The 22,505-nt window shown below is 42.0% G+C and overlaps 1 long non-coding RNA gene across 4 annotated transcripts; it reads left to right on the top strand.

The window, feature by feature from the left end:
* The first annotated feature begins 8,909 nt into the window (after positions 1-8,909).
* Positions 8,910-14,431, top strand: LOC119302068. Of its 4 annotated transcripts, none has more exons than XR_005147328.1 (3): positions 8,910-9,528; positions 11,036-11,732; positions 12,305-14,431. It is a non-coding gene; the product is annotated as an uncharacterized LOC119302068 (long non-coding RNA). The 4 variants fall into 4 exon arrangements; XR_005147327.1 differs by having other exon boundaries at positions 11,036-11,197; positions 11,661-14,431; XR_005147325.1 differs by having other exon boundaries at positions 11,036-14,431.
* The last annotated feature ends 8,074 nt before the right edge of the window (positions 14,432-22,505 follow it).

Here is a 22,505-nt window from a genome sequence, read left to right on the forward strand (position 1 = left end):
AAAAACAAAAATATTTTATCTTTCGTTTATCTATCTCTATCAGATCTCACTTTTGCACGTGACCGTGAAGGGATTGACAACCCCTTTAACGCGTTGGGTGCAAGTTGTTTGATTGTTTGTGCAGGTATTGGTGGCTTGTGCATTGTCTCCTACTGGATTGATACCTTGGCTCTCTAACTGAGGGAAATACTTATCTCTACTTTGCTGCATCACCCTTTCCTCTTCTTGGGAAAAACCAACGCAAGCTCAAGAAGTAGCAGGAAGAATTTCTTGCGCCGTTACCGGGGAGATCTACACCAAGTCAAGACATACCAAGTACCCATCATAAAACTCTCATCTCTTGCATTACATTATTCGCCATTTGCCTCTCATTTTCCTCTCCCCCACTTCTAAAATGATTTTCGAAAATATTCACCCTTTTCTTCGCCTCTTTCTTCGCCCTTCTTCTGTTTGTCTTTTCATTTGCTTTTTGTTTGCTCGTGTGCTAAATTGCTTGCCTTGCTATGACTAGTGCTTTTACTCCTCCTTTATCTCCTAACTTTTTAGTTCTTCACTTCAAACAGCGGCAAAGAGAAAATTTAAAAGATGCTTGGTATGGGATGTTAGATTCTTATCGCAATTGTACTAAATATGGGGATATTATGATTCTTCTTCGTAATTTTTATGTTGGGCTAATCATGTCCCATAGGCAACTTTTGGATTTCACTGCTAAAGGAAATTTCATTGAGATTGATGCCAACATTGCTTATGAGATAATAGAAGGAGTGGTAGGAATATCACCCCCCACAAAGGGGATTACACCCTACCCAAGAGGGAACTCAAGTTTTTGAGAAATTGTGTGAAGTATTGAAAATTTTGCAAAAATCTCTTGAACCTCTCAAGAATGTTAGTGGAAATCTCCACCGCATGAATATGTTGATCACTCTATGCAGTAAGAGGTTGGATGCTCTAGATATAAAGATTTCTGAATTTGAGGAGAAATGCAAAGAACCTCCTGGTTTGGAGCTTAACTCCACTAAAAAGATAAAGACCAAAGATGACAATACCTAGATCTATTTGTGTTTTTTTTGCCTAGCTAAGGGCGTTAAACAATAGCGCTTGTTGGGAGGCAACCCAATTTTATTTTTGTTCTTTGCATTTTGGTTCTGTTTTTCAATAAATAATTAATCTAGCCTCTGGTTAGATGTGTTTTTGTGCTTTAATTAGTGTTTGTGCCAAGTATGACCTTTGGGATGGCTTACGGTGATAGTTGTTTTGATCCTGCTGAAAGACAGAAACTTTTGCGCCCAGGAAAATAATTTTCATTTTTTACAGATGCGCTCTTTTGATCTGATTCTTCTTTCAAAACATTTGTACACAAATTTCCCAGGTTGTCCTAATTTTTCAGAATTTTTGGAGTTACATAAGTATTCGAAGTTTCCAGAATGCTGCAGGCTGTTCTATTTTTGACAGATTTTGTTTTCTATGTATTGTTTGCTTATTTTGATGAATCTATGGGTAGTATCAGGGGGTATGAACCTGGAAAAGTTGGAATACATTAGATATTACACCAATATAAATAAAGAATGAGTTCACAACAGTACCAAAAGTGGTGGTTTATTTTCTTATACTAACCGGTCTCATAAGATTTTCTGTTGAGTTTTGTGTTGTGTAGTTTTAAAGTTTTTGGTAAGGATTTGATGGACTATGGAATAAGGAGTGGCAAAAGCCTAAGCGTGGGGATGCCCAAGGCACCCCAAGGTAATATTCAAGGACAACCAAGAGCCTAAGCTTGGGGATGCCCCGAAAGGCATCCCCTCTTTCGTCTTCGTCTATCGGTAACTTTACTTGAAGCTATATTTTTATTCACCACATGATATGTGTTTTGCTTGGAGCGTCTTGTATGATATGAGACTTTACTTTTTAGTTTTCCACAATCATCCTTGATGTACACACATTTTGAGAGGGACACACATGAATTGTGATTTATTAGAATACTCTATGTGCTTCATTTATATCTTTTGAGCTAGGCAATTTTGCTCTAGTGCTTCACTTATATCTTTTTAGAGCACGGCGATGGACTTATTTTGTAGAAATTGTTGAACTCTCATGCTTCACTTATATTATTTTGAGAGTTTCTCTAAACAGCATGGTAATTTGCTTTGGTTATAAATTTAGTCCTAATATGATAGGCATCCAAGAGGGATATAATAAAAACTTTCATATAAAGTGCGTTGAATACTATGAGAAGTTTCATTCCTTATGATTGTTTTCAGATATGAGGATGGTGATATTAGAGTCATGCTAGTGGAGTAATTGTGTATTGTAGAAATACTTGTGTTGAGGTTTGCGATTCTCGTAGCATGCACGTATGGTGAACCGTTATGTAACGAAGTTGGAGTATGATTTATTTATTGATTGTCTTCCTATGAGTGGCGGCCGGGGACGAGCGATGGTCTTTTCCTACCAATCTATCCCCCTAGTAGCATGAGCGTAGTACTTTGTTTTGATGACTAATAGATTTTTGCCATAAGTATGTGAGTTCTTTATGACTAACGTTGAGTCCATGAATTATACGCACTCTCACCCTTCCAGCATTCCTAGCCTCTCTAGTGTCGCGCAACTTCGCCATTACCATACACACACCATACACCTTCCTCAAAACAGCCACCATACCTACCTATTATGGCATTTCCATAGCCATTCCGAGATATATTGCCATGCAACTTTCCACCGTTCCGTTTATTATGACACACTTCATCATTGTCATATTTCTTTGCATGATCACGTAGTTGACATAGTATTTGTGGCAAAGCCACCGTTCATAATTTTCATACATGTCACTCTTTAGTCATTGCACATCCCGGTACACCGCCGGAGGCATTCATATAGAGTCATATTTTGTTCTAAGTATCGAGTTGTAATTCTTGAGTTGTATGTAAATAAAAGTGTGATCATCATTATTAGAACATTGTCCCATGTGAGGAAATAAAAAAAGAGGCCAAAGAAGCCATTGAAAAAAAATGAGAGAAAAAGAGAGAAGGGTTAATGTTACTAACCTTTTTCCACACTCGTGCTTCAAAGTAGCACCATGATCTTCATGATAGAGAGTCTCCTATTTTGTCACTTTCATATACTAGTGGGAATTTTTCATTATAGAAATTGGCTTGTATATTCCAACGATGGGCTTCCTCAAATTGCCCAAGGTCTTCATGAGCATGCAAGTTGGATGCACACCCACTTAGTTTCTTTTTGAGCTTTTCATAAACTTATAGCTCTAGTGCATCCGCTGCATGGCAATCCCTACTCACTGACATTGATATCTATTGATGGGAATCTCCATAGCCCATTGATATGCCTAGTTGATGTGAGACTATCTCCTTCTTTTTGTCTTCTCCACAACCACCATATTCTATTTCACCTATAGTGCTATGTCCATGGCTCACGCTCATGTATTGTGTGAAAGTTGAAAAGGTTTGTGAACATCAAAAGTATGAAGCAATTGCTTGGTTTGTTATCGGGGTTGTGCATGATTTGAATATTTTGTGTGATGAAGATGGTGCATAGCTAGACTATATGATTTTGTAGGGATAGCTTTCTTTGGCCATGTTATTTTGAGAAGACATGATTGCTTTATTAGTATGCTTGAAGTATTATCGTTTTTATGTCAATATTAAACTTTCGTTTTGTATCTTATGGATCTGAACATTCATGCCACAATAAAGAAAATTACATGGATAAATATGTTAGGTAGCATTCCACATCGAAAATTCTTTTTTATTATTTACCTACTCGAGGACGAGCCGGAATTAAGCTAGGGGATGCTTGATACGTCTCCAATGTATCTATAATTTTTTATTGTTCCATGCTATTATATTATCTATTTTGGATGTTTTATATGCATTAATATGCTATTTTATATTATTTTTTGGACTAACCTATTAACCTAGAGCCCGGTGCGAGTTTTTGTTTTTTTCCTTGTTCTTGAGCCTCGTAGAAAAGGAATACCAAACGGATTAAAACCTTAGCGATGATTTTTCTTGGACCAGAAGACACCCAGGGGACTTGGAGTGCAAGTCATAAGAGCCATGAGGCGGCGACAAGGGGGAGGGCGCGCCAGGGGGTAGGATGCGCCCCCTACCTTGTGGGCCCCTCGGTGAACTCCCTAACTAGATCTTCCTCCTATATATTCACAAATATTCCCAAACCACCAGAGGCATCCACGGAAACACTTTTCCACCGCCGCAACCTTCTGTTCCCGTGGGATCCCTAGGGGCCTTTTCCGACATCCAGCCGGAGGGGGATTCGACCACGGAGGGCTTCTACATCAACCCTATTACCCTTCCGATGAAGCGTGAGTAGTTTACCACAGACCTACGGGTCCCTAGCTAGTAGCTAGATGGCTTCTTCTCTCTCTTTGATTCTCAATACCATGTTGTCCTCGATGTTCTTGGAGATCTATCCGATGTAATCTTCTTTGGCGATGTGTTTGTCGAGATGCGATGAATTGTGGATTTATGATCAGCTTATCTATGAATATTATTTGAATCTTCTCTGAGTTCTTATCTGCATGATTTGATATCTTTGTAATTCTGTTCGAACTATCAGTTTAGTTTGGCCAACTAGATTGGTTTTTCTTGCCATGGGAGAAGTGCTTAGCTTTGGGTTCAATCTTGCGGTGTCCTTTCCCAGTGAAAGTAGGGGTAGCAAGGCACGTATTGTATTGTTGCCATCAAGGATAAAAAGATGGGATTTACATCATATTGCTTGAGTTTATTCCTCTACATGATGTCATCTTACTTAATGTGTTACTCTGTTCTTCATGAACTTAATACTCTAGATGCAGGCAGGAGTCGGTCGATGTGTGGACTAATAGTAGTAGATGCAGGCAGGAGTCAGTCTACTTGACACGGACGTGATACCTATATTTCATAATCATTGCCTTGGATATCGTCATAACTTTGCTCTTTTCTATCAATTGCTCGACACTAATTTGTTCACCCACCGTATTATTTGCCTTCATGAGAGAAGCCTTTAGTGAAACCTATGGCCCCCAGGTCTATTTTCCATCATATTAGTTTTTGATATACTATTTTGCAATATTTTACTTTTAGATCTATAAACCAAAAAACCCAAAAATATTTTATCTTTCGTTTATCTATCTCTATCAGATCTCACTTTTGCAAGTGACCGTGAAGGGATTGACAAACCCTTTATCGTGTCGGGTGCAAGTTGTTTGATTGTTTGTGCATGTATTGGTGGCTTGTGCGTTGTGTCCTACTGGATTGATACCTTGGTTCTCTAATCGAGGGAAATACTTATCTCTACTTTGCTGCATCATCCTTTCCTCTTCAAGGGAAAAACCAACGCAAGCTCAAGAAGTAGCAGTATTCATAGAGCTCTTTGAGATCATCAGCTTAGAGTTATTTCTTGGAGAAGAACTTGCGAAGAAGTTTCCAGAGCCTTTTCTTATTTTCATCAGCAATCAGATGCGTGATTCTTGTTTGGTTTTTCATAGCATTCAGCTCGGCAGCATGGTTTTCTTTCTCTTAGCGATCTTCAGCAATGTGTTTTAGCAACAATTGTTGCGTGCACAAACTGACTTCAAGCTGAGTTGGTGGTTGATGAGTAACCATTCGGTCGCGCTGAGGCAGACGTGGCCCATCGAATCCTTTGTTATAATCTTGTGATCTTGACTCGGGCATTTTACCTGAAGAAATATCTTGCACGACTTGCAGGGTGTCCCGAACAGGATGAATAAAACTTCTATGGCTCACCTTTGCCAAATACTCGGTTTTCATGCAATAATCAACCACTTTCTGAATCCACGGTGCATATACTTTGAGTGTTTTTGGATGTTGAGTAGGATCTTTCAAAATTTTCATAAACATATCCTCAACATCAAAGACATATTTCTCAGAGATGGCATAGATGGCATTTCGAAGAACATCTGAGATTGAACCGTCAGTATTCATTCTGGCTAGAGGGTAGATAGTGTAAGTGAGCATATGATACAGAGTTTGATTCTCGAAGGTTAAGTGCTCTGGCTTGGGAGGACCATTGTAGTCATGAAGCTTTTCCTTATCCATGGTGCACTAAAACATATCATCAGTAATGGCGTCAATGTTATGCACTCGGAATTCAGTTTTACCATGCTCAAAGTGAGGGAAATGAAAGTGCGAAACAAAATCCCTGGCGGTGCACTTGATAGGTTTTCCTTCGGTCATCCATTCCATGATCCATTTGGAACTATCAGCTACATCACCAGAGATGTATAAAGTTGCATAGAACCGAAGAATTATCTCTCGGTTCCACGGATGTTCGAAAGTAAACACACTGGTGAGGCAGAAATCTTCCAAATCTTGCAACAGCTGATCAAAGCAACCAATACCCTTCATAACAATGATATTCGGAAATTCATGAGGGAATATCTTCTTGCTGTCATAGAGAATCCGAGAATAATAGATGGTTGGTTCTTGGGTCTAGCTAGAAACGAGCCGATTCAGATGTGTGTGGCCCATTGAAAGGACTTTCTTCAAAGAATTGAGGGTGCATATTCCGATTGAATAGCGATCCTTTGGCACCAGCACCAGTCAAGAATAACTGCAGTTCTTCACAATGAAATGGATATTTGAATTCATCCTCGATTGAGATCACTTCATCACCATATACTATAGAGTCCGTAAGACGAGCAGAGATAGATTTATGCCCAGACGAACCATATTCACAAACTCGTTTCGTTGTGTCGATGGAAATCTGCAGTTGAGAGGGAGCTGAAGGCACAACGGTTGGAGCAGATTCTTTTTCAGTGGGCACAGAGGCCGAATGAGGGACATGAGCAAGAGTAGGTTGTTCTTCGTAGGTTGGTTGTTGTGCAGAGGGGGGAACCAAAACATTTGGTTCTTCACGAGCAGGAGGAACTTGGGGCTCGGACTGAAGGATTTCACCATCTTCAAAAACAACATGCTGTGATGGATTTTTAGCTCTTACAGAGGAGGCCACAGGCACTGATTCAGTTGGCCTTGGCGAGGGAGGTGCATCAGTAACTTGAGCAGTGGGTTGCGAAGGAATTACTGGCTCAGGGGAGATCTCTTTCGTAAGCTGAGCATCAGAATGTTCAGGAGACTTTGCAGTCGTAGGAGGAGGAGCATTTTTCTTCAATTTCTTTCGCTTCTTCTTCTGAACTGTTGGGTCAACATGCCCTTTGACTAAATCATTGTAACCAATAGCTTGGGCTTGATGCTCCCCGGCCCAGCTGGAGGGAGTTGCACTTGCAGCAGTGGCGGCGCCGGCGATTGGCCAAACCAAGACCCAGACGTCCTCGAAGCTTGAAGCATCCCCACCCCCACCCACCCGCTCCCCCCACGCGGGCGGAAGAACCACTGGATCGACCGACGAAGGAGAAAAAATCGACCTGGGAGCCCCTGAATACGAACATTGACCAACAACCACGATATCAATGGAACCAACAGCGGTGCGGCTCCAGAAATCCGTAGAAGACACCTGCAGGTGCGGCCACTCAGCACTGGCCAACCTTGATGACCGACGAGACCCCACAACCTCCGAGGGCGAACGTCATGCGAGTACAGGGCACCCCTACCGCACGCACAGCACGCTGCTCAAACATCGCCAAGACGTAATCTTCAACTGGCAGCAGTGCCTCCACATTGCCTACCCGCTCCACCCTGAGCACCTCACCAGCTAGCTAGCCTCCCACCACACCACCCGTGGGAGGAGACCTCATCTCCTCAGCCTTGTCTGCCAAGATCCAGAAGCGGTCGAAGGTGAGCGACTTGGGAGCACCATTCATTTGTCGGTGAATGCATCACCTACGCCTGCTGACGGGAGCCACTGTGTCAGGAGACCTGCTGCCAGCCATCGCCGAGCGGGACCACGGCCGGGGCCAGAGATCCATGCGGCAAGGTAGAGGAGGGTGAGCAGGGAGAGCGGAGTAGAGAGCCATGTCGTTACCTACTTAATCAACCAATATATGTCATCTTCTTTCTATCGCTCCAAACTTTAAATCTTTTCCTTTCTTGTATGACTTCACTGAGAACCATGAGCATTTCTTCTTGTTGGTAAGCCTTCTCGAAATTATGGAGGTGGAAATTTTGCCTTCTTGTTCAGTCTTGATGTCAATAATGTAATGTAAGCTAATATTGGGCAACCATTATTTGTTATAACATTTGGACCTGCATTTAACTTGGTCAAATGTGGGTTTCTCTTCCCAGGCTAGAGGTGCATTCGCAAATGTAAGACTGGATAAATGCCCAACGCCCTCCATAAAATGGAAAATCTACATACTGAGGCCTCCTTTGGTTTAGAGGAATTTCATAGGAATTTTAGAGGATAGAATTCTTATAGAATTTTTTCCTTTAGAGCCCTTTGGTTCATAGGAATGGATTCCTATTCCTACATAGGATTGGTTCCTATCCTCCACATTTCATAGGAAAATAAAAAAGAGCCTAGACTCAATGAAAAAATTCCTTTGATGTCAACCAAATGACATCTTGTTTCCTATTCCTACTCATAGGATTTGAGATACATATCATCTCATTTCCTACAAGATTCCTATTCATGTGATAATCCTATCCTATGAATCAAAAGAGGCCTGAACATATAAACTCTCCTACGCAACCCGCCGTTCCAGCGCCCTCCCTGTGTCAAAATGATCCTGCACGCACGATTTGTCTCGCTGGCTATTGTCACCGTACTTTTTGTCGCGCTGGTGAAAATCGGAATGCTTGTTGTTCTGCACGCCGCGTAATCGGGCTAGAGCAACTGACGCATGGGCCAGCGTTGCGCGCGGGCCAGCCTCGCAGCGACACGGTGGGTGCATGCTTCTGTCCGGGTGAAAGCAGGGGCGAATCGCGCGAGTAGAGAAGTCAGAGAAGCGAGCGAGCGAGAGAAAAACGAGCGAGCGCCGCGCCCCCTTCCCTTCCCCATGCTGACCTAAAACCCGCGTCTCCCCCGCGACCGTCTCTTCCTCTCCTGCCGCCGCCGCCGCGCCCCCCTTCTCGCCTTCCCCATGCTCGCAACCACGACCATGTCGCTACCGACGCCGCGTCCACCGCTCCCCCGCCTCGAACCAGCCGCCGCCATGGAGCCTCCGCTCCCCCGCCTCATCCCTCCGCCCATGCTCTCGCACCTCGCGTGCGGCCGCCGCCTTTTGTCCACAACCCTCCCTTCTCGGTCTGCTCGGCCACCAAGCGGCGGCGGAGCGGGTTGATAGAGATGGCGAGGGTGAGTCCATGGCCAGATGAGGGAGGAAGACAAATGACGGGTGGATCGGGTGCTCGAGGAGAGGAGGAATTCGCCCCTGGGCCCATGCCGCCGGCCTCCTCGTGCTGCTCGCATCTCCCTCATCGTCCCCGTCACCATCTACCACTCCTCTCCCGTGCCCAGACCGCGGGAAGAAGCCGAGAAGGGAGGCCGGCCGGCGGCGGCCACGCTCGACAAGATCCTCGCATTGGCGTCAAGGGAGAGGAGGTCTACGTCCCCCGCCTGTGTGCTTCTTCTCGGGACGCCGATGCCACGGAGCTCGTCAAGGTGCCCTCCCGTCCCTCTTCACCTCCATGCGTCTGTCTATTCGATTTGGTCCTCTGATTCAACTTTCTCACGCACGGGGATGGCTGTTGTGCTCTGTTCGTGTTCGCGCTCGTGCAACTCCCTCTCTGCTGCAGGAGGATTGGATTGGATTGGTTTCTACTTCTATTCTCTGTTTGAGAACCTGAGATGCAGCCCTCCAAATCTTAGGCCCCAGAAGGAGGATTTGAGAGTGGAGAGCCTGAATGTGATTTGGTGGAAGGAGTTGTCCAAGAATCAAATTGTTATTATTTTACTTTTCTGCAAGAGAGAATCTAAAGATTATTTGTTTCTTTTTATGCTTGCAAATCGTGTTTGCTGTTCGGGATTCACACCCTGCATTGATAAGGTCTGAATTTAACATCCACTTTTAACACATTTTGTCTTAGATATAAATGCCTATGCCTCACGTCATAGAAATTTGTAGCTGAATTTCATGGATCTGGTTTTGATAGATCATCTATGAATGCTTTTGGTATTACAATCAAATGTGATTGAATTTTGTAACTATCTGTTCAAATGCTCCCAAGAGGGTTAGCTGCTGGATGATGCTATTTATGAACATTATGCTCTCCACTGAGTTTACAGATTCTATAAGAGGAGATAAAGATCAGTTTGTCTTCTCATCTTCTTTCTAAATGGTGTATATTCGGTGAAATATTATCTTGGAAGGCCCCGTTGCAAGCTTCTTTCTCCATTTACCAGCTTTAACTGTCCATGAGAGGTGAGGTTGAAATTTGGGTGACGGGTAGCGTTTTGGAAAGCTTCAGAAGAAACGAAGAGAAATGGAATGGGAACCGATATGGATTTCTACTATTTTTTTCAAAGGATATGAATTTAACTTCACATTTATTAAGAATTGCAGCTTATTTGAGCCTGGAACTCTAACCAGAAATGTATCACATACCGATATTCATGTCTTTATTTTGTATTTTTAGGGTCAGTACACCAACTCTACTAGCTCGACTGGTCAGCAGCTAGTTCTCACACCAGGAGGTCCTGGGTTCGATTCCCAGGCTCCATGATTTTTAGAAGGGGAGCCTTGGCGCAGTGGTAAAGCTGCTGCCTTGTGACCATGAGGTCATGGGTTCAAGTCCTGGAAACAGCCTCTTACAGAAATGTAGGGAAAGGCTGCGTACTATAGACCCAAAGTGGTCGGACCCTTCCCTGGACCCTGCGCAAGCGGGAGCTACATGCACCAGGTTGCCCTTTTTAGGGTCAGTACACCAACTCTGTGTTCGGAATCAAGGTTTTCATGCAGCACATAATCCTCTGGATGTCTCAATCTGCAGTTTATATGCTCTAGGGAACACAGTTTTGCTCAACAAAAATTGGTTGGGTTCAACTATGTTTGCTTAGCCTTTTCATTAAAACTACAACCATAAAATATGCTTCATGCAACATTGGAATAGGTTGATTATTTATTTGTTCACTGCATAGTACCAGCGGCTGCTAACTACATATTGTACAGATTTTGCAGGGATGTATATATATGGTGATGTTTCACTGGGATCCTCAAATGTTTCAGTTCGTACTTAGCAGGATCACCTTGAGCAACGACTCAATTAATATTCTCACTGATCCAGTTTACTGAAGAACTTGTGACCCAGTTCCAGGACTCCTATGGACTAAGGTACTCTAGCTGCTTGCATCTTTCAGAGGATCTAATTAGAACCAATTCAATGTGTGGTTTATCTTCTTAGAACTATTAGTATTCACTCAAGCAGGAGCTGGCTTCAGTTGGAATAAGTGTGCTAGAAAGTGTGGCCAATAGATTGTACGTCGGCAAAAAATTGGTCCATTGTGAACTAAAGGAATGTTGTATAGGTTGTTACAAATCTACAATAACCAGCTTAGCGATTCACTAATGACTTATGGAAGCACACCCGATGCCAGAGACCAGAAGAAATTATCATTTTCAGATTGGTAGTAGTCCCCCCTGAGATTATTGTGTGCATTTCCAATTGGTAGTGGTCATTGCTTTTAAGCAGAGTATTGTTCTGTCGAAATTGGTGATCTAAGCTACAAACTAATTCTCGTGCTCGACAGCGACTCTAATTTACTTTGGAACCCTGGTTTTTGTGTCTTGATTTTAGGGATGGGGTTATGCCAATTTAACCAGGTTCTGAACATTCAGGTAGCTCAGACCATGGAGGTAAACATAAAAGGTATTTGATTTATCATGATCCAGTTACAGGAATGCATGGATTTTTTTGGCAAGCATTATATATCGTTGAAGATTTGCCATTTTTTCAAGTTCCTTGTATGCTAATCGGTAACCTTTAGTTTTGGATGTATAATAAGTACCTCCTGCTGAGCAAAGTGTGTGATATTCCAGAGTATCTTTTTCATGTATAATAAGTACTACCTTCCAGCTAAGTGAAGATGCATCTTTTTCAGCATGTGCAAACTAATTTTTGGTTATATCTATTTCGACGATGTGTTTGTATATCTGACAGAAGTAGCTCTTTTTTGTTTATGAATATGAGCTGGACCATCCAAAAACACTTCGTTCAAATGCAGAGATGTTGGATGTAGTATCTGATTATCTGTTCTCCATTTTTGCATCCTGTATGCATCTCACATTCTTTTTATTTTTAGTGTGATAAAAATATTCTTTTTTGAACATGCTATCACTTTGTCATATCATGGAGAAACTTCTCTCTTTCTCTTATTTGGATACAATGTGTTCCCTATGGAGAAAACATGGTGTTTTGGTCTGTTACATCTTATTTTTCAGGTGCCCCCAGCTATCAGGTTTGTATTGGATAGAGTAATACCACCTTATTTACTGGCAAAGGGTCTGATTTTACATGTAAGCCTACAAAATATCCTTGGTGATGCTAAAATTTATCTTTTTGTTAGGATTTTCTCATTGTAACTGAAAAGTCTGATCCTTGGTCATATCTGTTTAGAGATTATTGATGAGATATATGTTGGACAGTTTCGTGCCTGCTGATGAAACCTAATTTAAGTATCTTGAGGTATTGAACTACCATTTGAATGTTAATAGCAGGACTGAGGCAGTATGTTCTATTTCCTTTTTAGAAGTAAAATATCCAAGGACTCTGGATGAAAAACAATTACAATCCTTATCCACAAATATTTTTATATCATGGTAATTCCAACATCATCTGTCACCCTCTGGACTGCAGGGCGAGATATCGATCAAATATGAACCTGTCTATCTGCTCAGACCAGGTGATTAGTCTCTCCTTGCTATTTTTCTTGAGGTGTGTGCATCTATCTGGACAATTTAATGAAAATATATTGCTCATACAAACCATCACTACATGTTAGTTCACTTTAACCCTAATCAGTCAAAAGGTTATCCCTTTTGCATTTCATGGACATAAAGGTTTGGTGTTGACTGTCGATCTTTTGTTAACATGGGACCTTAATACCGTAGGGAGTGTTTTTTTATATGTTCGGCACAACTGTATATTCCTCTGTTCCAGATCCAGATCCAGCTCTGTTCGTAGTTCATGCCTGCTAAGACATGTTCAATTCCTTCCGATATGCTTTTGAATATGTTTTCAGTGATGCCATATAGCTATAAATACTATATTTGCATAAGGCCAGTAGGATATATGCTTTAATGCCCTTAATTAGTTCTGAAATGTTTAGCATGGTCTTTGTCAATCTGCTTTATCCCATTCAAAAAAGCCACATGGTTGACTCTTGTGCTATGCCTAGGCTATCTAGAAACTGTTGATTTCTGTGTGTGTGGATACTGTTCTCTTCGTAAACTAATTTTACTACTTGGCTCTGTTCATATCTTCATGATATTGTACCTTCTTTTCATTGTTAGCTTGCTAAAGGAATGTTAGATTCTTGTTGCGTGTCCATTCCAAGGCCTCCCTCGTTATTCTTAATGCACACTGTATTTGTGCCTTCTACCAGCCCCCTCGGTCTATCTTTCCAAAAACATCCTCTTGCTGAAGTAATGTTTCAGAAGCTCGGCCTCCCCAAACCAGTCTACCATGTGCGGCTGCTTGAGCAGAGAGGATATAGATCACAGGTTGAATTACCGTACAAAAGAATGTTTCCAAGCTTCAGCACGCCGGGTTAGACTGTCAAGCCCCATATGTGTGGATGGGAGGACATCAATGAATTCTGCAGCCGAACGAGCCATTGAATATATGCAAACCAGTGAGAGCAAGGTGTTTGTTGACTATAACTACTACCAGCTGCAACAGCAGAAACAGGCACACGAAGGAGTATCAGGAAGGCTGTTAGAATAAATAGAAGAAATCAACCAGCGCAACCAAACTATCAAACAGATAACTAGAGAAGCATCCAACTATCTGGAAGAAGTGCATGATGCATCAAACAAAATTCATGGTCTTGCTGCCATTGCCTTGGACCATGTTTCCTCAGTGTCTCTTTTTGATTTCAGGCAGGCTATTCTAGAGATTCATGATGCAGTTGTTGCACTTCAAAACACTACATCTACTGCACGTGTCTCACTAGAGGAAAAAGGCATGTACTCAGAGACGATCATGTGGCAGATCCAGTCTACAGTGGCGTTTCTGGTGATGAAACTGATGAATACTATCATCATGATGACTATGGTCACTATGTGCGATCCCCATGAGCATGTTGTCCAGCCTGCTGAGCTATCTGGTCAACATGTGAAGCTCTATATGCATAGCTTCACCACGAAGGCTTGCTTCTTCTTAGCAAGAACCAGTCTGGTTACTATGTTTAGTCTACTGGTTTATCTAAATAAAATGTGAAGCTCTATGCTTACAGCTTCACTTTAGGAACTGTCTCCTTTTCAGACTACTCTCTGGTCATGTATAAATATGGGATCTATTGTACTATCTAAAACCAATGTAATTTATATATGTTGCATCTTCTGAAATTCTTCTGTGTCGCCTTTTGCTATGCACTTTTCCTTATTTGCTTTCTTCTTCCAAGTGATGGTCAACCGACTTTGGCATATGTATCAATGGCTCTGCCCGATGATCATGGGCTCATAACTACAACCATCTATATGATGCGCCAATACTATGTATCAGCTAAAACACTATGTATTTTCTATTTGCTTATGCTCATTGTAAATTTCGTAGCATTGGGTTCTCTTAAAACGCTATATACTTTCTATTTGCTTATGCTCATTGTAAATTTCTTAGAACAGTATATATCAACACTACGAGATCAATATATGCTATCATCAAGCAATATCATTGTTTTCCCTTTATCTACCATCATATATATGAATTAAACTATCATACACATGCTTTCAAAACCTGGCTGGCCGATGCTTTTTGCGCCATTGGCGCAATGAGTCATCTAGTAAAAAGGAAAGGGTAGAATGGCGCAATGAGTCATCTAGTAAAAAGGAAAGGGTAGAGAAGCATCTACACAATGAGACAAGACGATTCAGTGCCCAGGTTCAGCTATACCCGCGATGTATGGAAAATTCAAAAAAATACTAGAAAAACTGAAAAAAAATCTTAACTTATTTTGCATGGAAGATAATTTGGTGTGTGAGGTGTGTTCTAAATTTCAGATCATTTGGACATTTGAGTAGCTCTCGACAAAAAAGACAAATTTGAAGTCTGTGAAAAAGTTTATTGTTCATGTATTGTTCTGATCCAATTTGTCCTTTTTTTATGAGAGCTAATCATATAACCAAATGATCTGAAATTTGGAGCATACCTCACGCACCAAATTACCTCCCATGCAAAAGAAAATGAAAATCGGATTTTCTTAGAAAAGTTAGTATTTTTTGTGAATTTTCTCTTCACCGGATGCAGATGAGTCTGGGCACAGAAATGGATATTTGCTATGCAATGCGGTTTCATTGTCGGCGTGACTGCTCATATTTTTGGATGTCGACGAGGCAAAGAAATAAGCTTGAAAAAAAGTGGTTAATTTTTCTGTGTAAACAATTGTTGTGCAGTAGAACAAATGAAATGACGCGTTTTGGATCTAGGCCTCCATAGAGGCTGAATTTCTGCAAAACTCAAAATTTCAGTTTAAAAAGTTTTGAAAAAATTGTAAAGTAAACAAGGATGTGAGGTGGTTGTGTATAAAATTTCAGGATGAAATACATTTCAACCTATACAAAAAAGACAAATTCATGGTCAGGAGGATGAATAGTATCATGTGTTAAAATGCCTCAGATTTGTTTTTGTTTTTTTGTTATTTTGCACTACCCTTATTTCAATGTATTTCATCCTAAAAATTTGCACACTTGTGCATTATGATTTCATCTATATCTGTAAATAAATTCTAGAACTTTTGAAATATAAAAATATGAATTTCCACTAATTTTGAATTTTTGCATTCGCCGAGCTTGACCTCCAAAAGCAATTTCCGGACAAATGAGGGGAATATAATTTGGAGTCAAACTTAACATATTTTAAATGATGAATCAAGTTTGTTAACCCATACTCTCTCTGTCCCACAATGTAAGACCGTTTTGAAAGCTGTTAAAAAGGTCTTGCATTGTGCATTTAAGGTCTCTAGGTTAAATGTGGTGCTGTACCATTCGAACATTCTAATTTCATTTTTGATATGTTCATTGCTAAAAGTTCCCGCAACAATGCGCAAGGGGTTATATAAAGGACAGTTGCAACGCAGGGACAATCAACTAAATTAGTAAATGTTGCGTATCATCGCAATGGAGAATAGTTGGTTCTGACTACATAGCAGATTTAGTAGCATAACATGATACCTAGCAACAGGGGTTCGAATTTTTTATACATAGACGAAACAAACATCACAGAGATTCAGTGAATGATTATAATTCTCTTACCGGATAATACAAAACACAACTGAAAATAAGTCACAAACTGGGGAATAAAGTCTGCAGAACTACCAAATAATACTGAAACTGAAGTACGCAAGGCAGATTGAAACTCAAAATTAAATAATAACTTGAGCAATCCAAGCAGCACATGGTCCTCATCCAGATCCAGATCATCTTCTCAACGTTCCAGCTCAATCCTACACCTCCTTATGCATGGATCGGTGCCTGAAAGCACTCACCAAACAAATGTTTGTTAGCAAACATAGTTTATTTCCATAGCCACATATTGTAAGGAGAACAGTTACTGATCGTCTCATCGATCAGTAAAAGGCAAACATCGATCTTAAGCTAGTTCCAACACTGATACTACAGAAGTAGCCAGAAAGTTTCAACGACAAAATATTCCAACTACAAACAGTTCCGGGTGCTCTCTACCCAAATTTAATCACAAGTCCACTAATTTCCAAAAAAAAATGTAGTTTGTTTCTGATTCTATTACATAATAATAGTACTATAAACCAATGGATTGCGGGTATTGTGTTGGTAATGAAATCACTTTATTAACTTAAAAACTCTAGAACAGTATGCAAAACTTTATGCTTCTTTGACCTGGCCTAGTTTAGTTTTGAACATTTATTGTCTTATTCAAATAACGTTTTGCAGGTACCTTTGCAGGTCACTAATGGCGCATCCACACATGCCTAGATTCTGCGATGTTGGTCACCCAGTAATTAACAGTTGCCAAAACAAGCAACAGCTGACACGCAGTAGCAAGCATTGTTCACAACTAAATATTTGATGGGGCGAAAGGACCGTGCAGAAAAAGTAGACACTGCACAAACACCGGATTGCAAACTAATCCATACTTTAGTATTTTGTAAATTCATGAATAAATGTTATGTGATGGTGGTGTTATTACGGTATTACATTTACGCTTTCAGGTTTCCTGTGAGTCAATAAATGCACATGTAGCAGCATCAATCGTATACCTGAATCTTCCTGAACGAACCTACCTATACTTTAGCTAAACCCTTATCTTGATCTAGCAACGAAGCTATATTTAACAAGAACTCAATTCTATATGCAACCACCATATTATCATTATCATAAACTTGAGTTTCGTTGCACAATAGCAGATAAAGGTTTGACATTTAATTCTAGAATAGCAGAGGAGAAGCTAGCTCAGTAACAAAGCCAACAATAGCAAGAGCCAGTATTTAGTAATTAATACACACTGCAAAAATAAACATGTGAGATGTAAAATTAATACCTTTGGAAACAGACGAGAAGAAGTTTGAGAACTGACTGGGAGAAAGGACTGCAGAATCCGGCACCTGTGCTTGACCATGTCTGCATCTTCACCGCAGAGGTCTTCCTCTCCATGAATATATGGAGAAACTGAAACTATTGTCTCGTTGATGACATCAATAACAACGACGGAAAGCTTGTCAACATTATCCCTCGGCTCAGAAACGATGAAGTGTATGAGATTGGGCTCGTCCCTATTCACAAGAGGGAACATGGGCACAACATTGTGGGGGACACGACGATTACGGCAAGCAAGATACCGAAATTTTTGAGACGTAATCACCGCCTCTTTGTGCCAGCCATTATCTTCTGATGATGCAAGAGTATAGCAGGTGATGGTGAAACTAGAACCAGGAGCGAGCGGGCCAAAAAAGGCACCATCTTCACGGGCATTGTCAACAAACTTCAGGCGGTTGCCCTCTTTACCGGTGACACAGAGACTGCGGTACATCTCAAGGGTCTCTCCACTGCGGTACTCTCCGCGGATATCACAATATCTCTTATTTAATTAATGCATCTATATACTTGGTAAAGGGTGGAAGGCTCGGCCTTATGCCTGGTGTTTTGTTCCACTCTTGCCGCCTTAGTTTCTGTCATACCGGTGTTATGTTCCTTGATTTTGCGTTTTACGCGGCCGGGTGTATGGGAACCCCTTGACAGTTCGCTTTGAATAAAACTCCTCCAGCAAGGCCCAACCTTGGTTTTAACATTTGCCACCTAAGCCTTTTTCCCTTGGGTTCTGCAGACTCAAGGTTCATCTTTATTTTAACCCCCCCGGGCTAGTGCTCCTCTAAGTGTTGGTCCAAACTAGAGCCCTTTGCAGCGCCCCCTCAGGGAAACTTGAGGTCTGGTTTTAGTTGTACGGAATTCTCATCCTTTGTGCCCTGAGAACGAGATATGTGCAGCTCCTATCGGGATTTGTCGGCACAGTCGGGTGGTCTTGCTGGTCTTGTTTTACCTTGTTGAAATGTCTTGTAACCGGGATTCCGAGACTGACCGGTACTTCCCGGGAGAAGGAATATCCTTCGTTGGTCGTGAGAGCTTATAATGAGCTAAGTTGGGACACCCCTGCAGGGTATAAACTTTTGAAAGCCGTGCCCGCGGTTATGTGGCAAATGGGAATTTGTTAATGTCCGGTTGTAGAGTACTTGACACCAGATTTGAATTAAAATGCATCAACCGCGTGTGTAGCCGTGCTGGTCTCTTTTCGGCGAAGTCCGGGAAGTGAACACGGTTTGGGTTATGTATGAACGTAAGTAGTTTCAGGATCACTTCTTGATCACTTCTAACTTCTCGACCGTCCTGTTTGCTTCTCTTCTCGCTCTTATTTGCATATGTTACCCAGCATATATGCTTAGCGTTGTTGCAACCTCGCCACTTGTCCTTTCCATGCCCATTAAGCTTTGCTAGTCTTGATACCCATGGTAATGGGATTGCTGAGTCTTCGTGGCTCACAGATTACTACAACATCAGTTGCAGGTACAGGTAATGCGATGATCATGACGCGAGAGCGATGTTTGCTTGTTTTGGAGTTCTTCTTCTACTTCTTCTTCGATCAGGGGATAGGTTCCAGGTCGGCAGCCTGGCTTAACAAGCTGGATGTCGTTTGAGTTTCTGTTTGTGTTTCATCCGTAGATGGATGTTGCTCTTATGTATGATGTTGTATTCATGTGGCATTGTATGCCTCTTGTAAGTATCCCCAACTATTATGTAATGGTACGATGTAATGATATCCACCTTGCAAAAGCGTCTCCAATATGCGCTTCTATCCTTGGTGGGACCTTCGGGTTCCTTTAGGATAGGGTCGCATATTGGGCGTGACAAGTTGGTATCAGAGCCTCGACCGACCATAGGAGCCCCCTTGATTGTTCGTAGTTGGCCGTTGTCGAGTCTAGAAGAAAACTGTTTTCGGAGTCTAGTTATATCGGAGAGTAGGAATTCTTTTTACTCCTTAGCCCCTTCGTCGCTCTGGTGAGGAATCTTGACGTAGGTGTTTTGAATTACTCCGCTTCCCCCTCAATTTTTCTTTAGGATCACGTGGTTAGTTTTCCGATCGTTGGTTCTCAGCTCTTTTCATCCGGTGCATTTCTCATCAAGTTGACTCGAGCCTCTTCATCTTTGCCAAGTTCAATCCTCAGTTGTTTTCTTTTTCCCACCCGCCCACCCCTTTTCTTCTCGGAGCCGGACTCCGTAATCGGGTATCCATCCTACTCGTGCGAAGCCGTTGCATTATTTCAACCGGTGTTTTCTCTTCAAGTTATTCGTCGGTTCTCCCTTCCAAGTCGCCTTTGTTTTTCCCGCCCTCCCACCCTCTTTTTCCTGGCGCCTGAGTCTCTTTCGAGCATCACTTTCATTCGTATGGAGCCTCTTCAGTCTTTCATCAATTGTTTCAACCGGCGAATTCTCGTTTTGTTCGACATTCTTCAACTCTTTTTCTTCTCCGGTGGACTCAATTCAAGTTTTTCGGGTTGATCATATTATTTTCCTTGGATCAAATGTTTCCTCTTGTTTGTTTGCCTCTCACCAGTTTATCCTTTTGAAGTGCTCAAGACATCTCAGGAGATTCGTCTGTGTTAGAACTAATTCGAGGTTATCACCTCATTCAAATATTTCAATTGTTCCGGTGCATCATCTATCTGTTCAACAATCCTTTTTCAATGATGTTTTCTTTTAGTGGGCCCTAACCCACAGGTATTTTCCCAGGATCTTACCTAACTCTTCTAATTATTCCGGAGCCATTCCTAATTCCTTTCAAAGTGTGACGTAAGAATGGATTCCATCAGTCACATGCCTTCTCCAAGATCAATTTCAAATTCTTTTCATCTTTGGTTCAACCCTTCCTCTTTTTCTTTCTCCCGGAGTATCTCAGTAATTTTGGTGGTGTTTCCCGTCGTAATTTGAAGACCGAAGAAGAGTTTCTCTAAATCTTGTCCGTTCTCTCGAAGATTCGCGGTTCTAGCTTCATGTTATCCTCTCGAATTATTCCATTTGGCAGATATTCCTTTTCTTACCCATCCGGAGTATGTCAGGAGTTGTTTTTCCATTTCTTTTCACCGGAGGCCATCATTCCAGAAGAAGTCTTCGTCCTTACATTCCAGCTGTCGTTCTCCAATCATCCCGACGCATCTGTCAAGTATTCTTTAATCAGCTTGTTGTCTCTTCGTTCTTTTGCATCTGAATCCCCTCAAGCATATTTGTTCTTCTAATTCTTCCCGGTGATTCATTCTCTTTCATCAGTCATTTTCGAATTCTTACGGTGGTTCGTTCAAGATTCTTTTTCCTTTGTTATCATATTAATTCATTCGTTCTTTCCCATCCTACCGGTGGTTCATTGAAGACCGTCCTCAAGGTTGCGCCATTTTCCCCTTAATCCTTTTCAACAAGAATAAGTAGTATGTAAAATCCAGTTGTCATCAATTAAATTTGATAAGCATAACATAATTCTTATTCTTATTTCATCGTCGTCAAGTAATCCCTTCCTTCAGAGTTTGTTCTTGATGAATAAATTCTAGTTCCAAGTGTTTTCATCTTTCTTTTCCGGAGTTCTTCATGGTGGTTCTTCATGATTTAATGCATTCATCAAGAGTTCATCAAGATTCTTGTTGGAGGAGTTCAAGTATCGGTCTTCTCGTGTCTCGAAGTGCAAATAATTCTCCGTTTTCTTCTGAAGTGGAGTTTTGCATTTCTTCGTTCCGCTCAACTATTCAAGCATTTGGTTGTGGTATAATTTCACCTCAAATTTCGAGATGTTTGTCCATAGGTCCACAACAAGCTGATTCTTTCGTTGTTGATTTTCTCAACAACTCCGTTCAACCCTTCTTTCTAAGTTCTTTTCATTCCACTATTTCAATTCTTCCGGAGGCATTGCATTGTTCATCTCGTCAAGTGTCATCCCATTGGGTGAAGTTCATGTTCTATTCCTTCCATTTTCAGCCAGAGTGCTGCCGGAATTCTTATGTTCTTATTCCTTTCCTATCTTATTCAAACCGGAGTGGTTTCAGAGTCTATCTTGTTTCCATGAGCTTTTGATTCTCGTCATATTTGCCATTCATCTTTTCTACCCGAGTGCTCTCGACTTGTTTCATCTTTTCTCTTGCGTACTTACTTCACCTCTTCCTCTTTCTCTTCCGTCTCGTTCCTAAGATCTCAGGACGAGATCTCTTGTTAGTGAAGGAGAGTTGTAAAGCCCTGAATCAGATGCGCCAGGTGTCTTCCAGTCATTCGTCGTTATTGCCATGTCATTTGCTTGCGTGTTGCATTTTGCCATGTCATCATCTGCATTTCTTCTGCATGTTTTTCAAAACTTGCATCCGTTCGGGTCCTCCCGGTTCTCTCCGTTGTCCGTTCTGAGCCAGACACACTTGCACGCGCCCGCGGCACCTCCCAGTTCTTGTTTTGTGAACCACCTAAAAACATTCTCGGAATGGGCCGAGATTTGCCGAGTGGCCTTGGTATATCACCGGTAGACCGCCCGTCAAATTTCGTCCCATTTGAAGGTCGTTTGATGCCCCAATGGTTAACCGAGTTAATCGAAACCCCCTTTTCTCTTGCAGCCCATCACCCTTCACACAGCCCACCTAGCCCATCCAAACCCCCTCCATGCTCTCCGCCGTTCGATCACGATCGTGTGGGCGAAAACCGCACCTCATTTGGACTCTCCTAGCTCCCTCTACCTATATATTAACCCCATCTCCCGAAGTTCGCGGATGAACCCTAGCCTAGCCTCTCCTCGCGCCGCCGGACAAATTCGTCCGTGCCGGACATGTCCGCCAGCCTCATCGCTCCGGCCAACCCCATCGCGCCACGTCAGCCCGCCGCCGCCCTCGTCCAACCGGGCGCCGCCACGCGTCCCGGCGGCCCGCTCCCGCGC

The sequence above is a fragment of the Triticum dicoccoides genome, chromosome 5A, assembly GCF_002162155.2.
Source record: "Triticum dicoccoides isolate Atlit2015 ecotype Zavitan chromosome 5A, WEW_v2.0, whole genome shotgun sequence".
Lineage (NCBI taxonomy): Eukaryota > Viridiplantae > Streptophyta > Magnoliopsida > Poales > Poaceae > Triticum > Triticum dicoccoides.